The following is a 6,580-nucleotide window of genomic DNA, read 5'->3' on the forward strand; positions in this document are numbered from 1 at the left end:
TCGGTTCAGTGGATGGCCACCAGGATGGTCTCGGGGCTAAAGGGTCTCCCGTACGAGGAAAGACTGAGCAAATTGCAGCTCTACACTCTTGAAGAGCTTAGGGAGAGGGGAGACATGATTGAGACATTTAAGTACATCACGGGACGGGTCGAGGTGGAAGATGATATCTTTCTTCTCAGGGGACCCTCGACCACAAGAGGACATCCGCTCAAACTCAGGGGAGGGAAGTTTCGTGGAGACGCCAGGAAGTACTTCTTCACGGAGAGAGTGATCGAGCATTGGAACAAGCTTCCAGTGCAGGTGGTCGAGGCACGCAGCATCCCAGACTTCAAGAATAAATGGGATACCCATGTGGGATACACCGCTTAAAAATTGTCAAAGCAGTGTACATTACATTTAAAAAAAAGTATAAGAATGTTGGGGATATATAATTAAAACATAAACCACAACAAGACAGACTGAGACACATAGGAAAGAGGGGTAACTACAGTCGCAATAGAAAAGAAAAACAAAGTGGGTTGACACAATGGGGAAAGGAAGCTATGCTCTTCCTTAGACCAGGCAGCAAGTGCTGTCTCACCCTCCTGATATCTAATACAACTGTGTCACATAATCTCACAGCAGCAAGTAATCTCCACAGATACCTCCAAGGACAAACAAAAGTGTAAACGGCAAAGAACGCAGTCATGACCACAGACACAACCAGTTTAGAAACATAGAAACATGATGGAAGTTAAAGGCCAAATGGCCCATCTAGTCTGCCCATCCACATTAGCCATTATCTCTTTCTCTCTCTGAGAGATCCCACATGCCTATCCCAGGCCCTCTTGAATTCAACACAGTCTCTGTTTCCACCACCTCTTCTGGGAAACTGTTCCACGCATTTACCACCCTTTCCGTAAAAAAGTATTTCCTCAGATTACTCTGGAGCCTATCACCTCTTAACTTCATCCTATGCCCTCTCATTGCAGAGTTTCCTTTCAAATGAAAAAGACTCGACTCATGCACATTTATATTACGTAGATATTTAAATGTCCCTATCATAGCTCCCTCTCCCGCCTTTCCTCCAAAGTATACAGATAGAGATCTTTAAGTCTATCCCCATATGCCTTATCATGAAGACTACACTCTGTTTTCGTAGCCTTCCTCTGGACTGACTCCATCCTTTTTATTAGAGAATGACATGGGGAAAAATCTGTCCCCATCACTGCACCATCCCCGACCCACCGTCCCCTTCACCGCCCGTCACGGCCATCCCCTTCACCGCCTCGTCACTGTCACTGCCATCCCATTCACTGCCCCATCCCTGTCCCCGCAGCAACCATACAAGCCTCAGTACTGCAATATTTAGCTTATTCCTTCCTTATAAATCAAAGTTGTGGCTGCCGAACTGGAGAAAGAGATGTTCAGCTGGCAGGGCTTTGTTTATACATTTTTATCAACACAACTAATATACTACTTTATCCTAAAGCAAAAAGAAAATAAATATAATTTTTTCTACCTTTGTTGTCTGGTTTCTGCTTTCCTCATCTTCTCATTCAATTTCTTCCATCCACTGTCTGTCTTCTCTTTGCGCCATCTATTTGCTCTGTTACTGTGTCTCTTCCTTCACACACCCCCAATTGGTCTGGCACCCATCTTCTTCCCTCCGCTCCCCCATAGTCTGCCATCTCCGTCTTTTTCCCTTCCAGCGTCTTCTCTCCACTCTCTCTTCCCCATTCCCTTCAGCGTCTTCTCCCCACTCTCTGTTCCCCATTTCCCTTCAGCGTCTTCTCCCTACTCTCTCTTCCACATTTCCCAGCATCTTCTCCCCACTCTGTTCCCCATTTCCCTTCAGCGTCTTCTCCCTACTCTCTCTTCCACATTTCCCAGCATCTTCTCCCCACTCTCTGTTCCCCATTTCCCTTCAGCGTCTTCTCCCCACTCTCTCTTCCCCATTTCCCAGCATCTTCTCCCTACTCTCTCTTCACCATTTCCCAGCGTCTTCTACCTACTCTCTCTTCCCCATTTCCCAGTGTCTTCTACCTACTCTCTCTTCCCCATTTCCCAGTGTCTTCTACCTACTCTCTTTTCCCCATTTCCCAGCATCTTCTCCCTACTCTCTCTTCATCATTTCCCAGTGTCTTCTCCCCACTTCCTACACCCCACCTTCCCCAGGTCCTTTCAGCGTTTCTTTTTCTCCACTCCACCTTTCTTCCCTTTCTCCCTCCCTGCCCCTTACCTTCGCTGCAGGCAATTTCTAAATATGTTTCCTACCAGCAGCCAGAGCATTGAAATCGCGTATGGCTGCAGGAAAGGTCATCTCTGATTCAACTTCTAGTTGCATCAGAGATGACCTTTACGGCAGCCACACGCGATTTCAATGCTCCGGTTGCTGGTAAAGAAGCACATTTAGAGAAATTCCCTGCCACAAAGGTGAGGCAGGGAGAGAGATGTGATCAGACTCAGGTGGCGGCAGCGATCAGGATGGAGGGAAGGAGATGCTTCAGCTGTGGCGGTGGCGGTGATCGGGCGGCTATCAGAATGGAGGGAGGGAGGGAGTGCGATCGGTGACTGCGTGCATTCCCTCCTTTCACTGCTGAGACAAGGCCATTCACCGCTCCACGGGGCGGTGAATGGTCTTCTCCCCGTACCTGCGGTGACCACTTCCTTTCTCTCCCCCATTTCGGTGGGTTACCCGCGGCTAACAACCACCGTGTCATTCTCTACTTTTTATATCTTTTTGAAGGTGCGGCCTCCAGAATTGTACACAATATTCTAAATGAGGTCTCACCAGAGTCTTATACAGAGACATCAATACCTCCTTTTTCCTACTGGCCATACCTCTCCCTATGCAAACTAGCATCCTTCTAGCTTTCGCCGTCACCTTTTCAACCTGTTTGGCCACCTTAAGATCATCACATACAATCACACCCAAGTCCCGCTCTTCTGTCATGCACATTAGTTCTTCACCCCCTAAACTGTACTGTTCCCTCTGGTTTTTGCAGTCCAAATGCATGACCTTGCATTTCTTAGCATTAAATTTTAGCTGCCAAATTTCAGACCATTCTTCAAGCTTCACCAGGTCTTTCTTCATGTTATTCACATCATCCGGCGTGTCTACTCTATTGTAGATTTTGGTATCATCCGCAAAGAGGCAAATATTACCCGACAACCCTTCAGCAATATCATTTATAAAAATATTAAAAAGAACAGGCCCAAGAACAGAACCTTGAAGCACACCACTGGTAACACCCCTTTCCTCAGAGCGATCTCCATTGATCACTACCCTCTGTCGCCTTCCACTCAAGCAGTTCTTAACTCAGCCCGTCACTTTGGGACCCATCCCAAGGGCACTCGATTTATTTATCAGACATATGTGTGGAACACTGTCAAAGGCTTTGCTAAAATCTAAATACAGCACATCTAGCGCACATCCTCTATCCAATTCTCTCATAACCCAGTCAAAGAATTTGATAAGATTTGTCTGACAAGACCTAGCTCTAGTGAATCCATGTTGCCTCCAGTCCTGTAATTCACAGGATTGCAGAAACTTGACCATTCTCTGTTTTAAAAGCGTTTCCATTAATTTGCTTACCACAGAAGTCAGACTTACCAGCCTGTAATTCCCTCCTTCTTCCTTACTTCCACTTTTGTGGAGAGGGACCACATACGCCCTTCTCCAGTCCTCCGGTACCACTCCTGACTCTAGAGATGCATTGAAAAGGTCAGTCAGTGGAGCTACCAAAACTTCCCTAAGTTCCTTCAGCACCATCGCTTTATCTACCTTTATTTTAGCTAGCTCCTCATGAACACAACTCTCTGAAAATCGATCAGGGTCTATTACTCCTCCATCCTTATTCATGTTTGTCTTCTGTAGTCCCACTCCCGGTGCTTCAGCTGTGAACACAGAACAGAAATATTTATTAAACAATTCTGCCTTTTCTTTATCAGCTTCTACATATTCCTCCTCTTCACCTTTGAGTCTCATTATGCCACTTTTGCACTTCTTCCTATTACTAATATATCTAAAAAATGTCTTGTCTCCCCATTTTACCGTGTCAGCTATTTTTTCTTCCATTTGCATCTTTGCTTTCCTGACTACACGACCAGCCTCTCTTAACTTTTCCAGATATTTTTGCCTGTCTTCCTCTTTCTGCGATCTTTTGTAGTTTATGAAAGCTAACCTCTTATTCCTTACTTTCTCAGGTACTATTTTTGAGAACCAAAGCGGCCTTCTTTTCCTCTTACTTTTACTTACTTGTCTCACAAAAAGGTTTGTCGCCCTTACAATCGCTGCTTTCAGTTTTGCCCACCGCATTTCCACTCCTTCCATACGTTCCCACCCACACAATAATTCCTTGATGTAAACCCCCATCCAAACAAAGTTAGTTTTTAATAAAGTCTAGAACTTGTACTTTTGAATGAGCCCTCTCTATACCCATCTTAATATTAAACTGTACCATGAAGTGCAGTGTTTTGTATCATTTGTAACCGACGGATATCTTTTTGATAAATTCCCTTATACAGTGCATTACAATAGTCGAGTTTAGATATAATAAGAGAATTAATTAAAATGTTGAGAGATAGAGGGTCCAGAATCTTCGCCAGGGATCTAATCATTCTTAATCTAATGAAGCAATTCTTTACTATGGCACTAATAAATATGCAAATAGCTTTCATGTATATTCAATGGGGAGATCCTAAAAACCTAAATGGGTTGCGACGTTTGAGGACTGAGGTTGCTCACCCCTGTAGGCTACTCCAAAAGAATATCACGCAGACTGAAAAGAACATCTCCCTTCATTTTAAATTGAACACACTATTGTTCAGCCCTAACCTCTTGTTCTGCTGGTTCTGACTATGTTGCATTAATTTATGCCTTAGAACATTTCTCTTTAATTTCTTCTCCTACTTCCATATGCTACTAATTGCCAAGCAATGTTCACCCTGCAAACTTGCACACATAATATGCAGCATGCTAAGCTCTGATGTCGAGAGACAGGAATTTTAGCTACAGTATTGCAATAGAGTGGACAGGAATTTTGCCTTCTTGTTACTTTTTGGAATTGAATCTACTGACGTCTGCTGATAAATATTGGTTTTGTGCTTGGGCAGTTGGATAGGAATAATATGACTTCCTGCACTTGCTATGATGTTCTATTCTGACAGATGCTGAGGAAAAGCATGGTCTGCATGCAGTTCAACCAAAAGGAAGTAAATTGTGTATATCTATATTAGACCCCAGTATATGCCTCACCCATTACCTGTTTTTCTTCTATTGTACACACTGAGGATAAATTTATAACAAGCTGCTCAACTGCAGACCGAGTACGCACGTGAAGCTTCACGAGTTTTCAAAGGGAAAGCGCACACATACGTTGAAACTTATTCCACTGAAAGTATCCACACGCGTTTTTGTACAACACCTTGGAGGAAATTTGAATGTATACTTAAATGCACCAATTGTCACATAAAATCCAGGCAATTTTAAAGCAAGCATTTTCATACACAATTCACTGTTTTCTGTGCAGAAATGACTTTGAAAATGAGTCCCACTGCACCCACACCAAATTTGACATATATCTTTGCCAGCAATCCTTTTCTTTCCACTCCCCTTATGTACTTTCCTTCTATGTACTTTTTCTTTAAAATTGTAGTTCTCCCCCTCTTTCCTATTGTTTCTTGTGGCTTTAAAATGCAGTTACCCAAGTATGTCCTATATTGTATAATGTATATTTAATTTAATGTATATTGTCCTTTTATTTTTTTTTTACTCTTTGTACAACGCTTTGTACCTTAGGATAAGCGTTTAATCAAAAACATGAATAAACTTGAACTTGAAACTTGATGTGTGAGAAGCAAATGAAGTAAATCACTGTAAATTTAGAGAATGCAATAGACCGTACTGAGTAGAAAGAAACAAATCACCAGGGCTGGATGGTATTCACCCTCCAGGGTTCTAAGAGGATGCAAAAATGAAATTATTAACCTCTTACTAGTAATATGTAATCTAACTCTTAAAAAGAGCCACCATACCTGAGGGCTAGAGTGTGCAGACTATTATAACAATTTTAGAAAGGGCTCCAAGAGTGATTCAGGAAATTATAGACATCAGTTCTAGGTAAAGATATAAAAGGGTCAATATTTAAAACTCATTGTTCACTCCAAGTAGCAGCAGCTGCTCCCAGATAACTAGTACTCATTGGGCCCAGATAGTGATCTTCAGCAGCATTTAAACCAGGTAATGTCACTGAACATTAGTTGTATGTCTGACTGCCTTGACAATACAGTGGTACCTTGGTTTATGAGCATAATTCATTCCAGAAGCATGCTCGTAAACCAAAATACTCATATATCAAAGCGAGTTTCCCCATAGGAAATAATGGAAACTCGCTTTGATACGTTCCCACACCCCGAGGCCAGCGGCGCTGCTCTATTCCCCCCCCACGAGAACCATCATTGTTCCCCCCAAAGGCCCCCCTGCGATCCACCCACCTCCCCCCGCAATTCAGCACCCCTGTGTCGCGATTCGGAACCCCCCCTCCGCCGCTTCTTACTGTCATCTGGGCCTCGGCACCGGCACTGGCATGTCCTGTGC

The sequence above is a fragment of the Geotrypetes seraphini genome, chromosome 11 (assembly GCF_902459505.1).
Source record: "Geotrypetes seraphini chromosome 11, aGeoSer1.1, whole genome shotgun sequence".
Classification (NCBI taxonomy): Eukaryota; Metazoa; Chordata; class Amphibia; order Gymnophiona; family Dermophiidae; genus Geotrypetes; species Geotrypetes seraphini.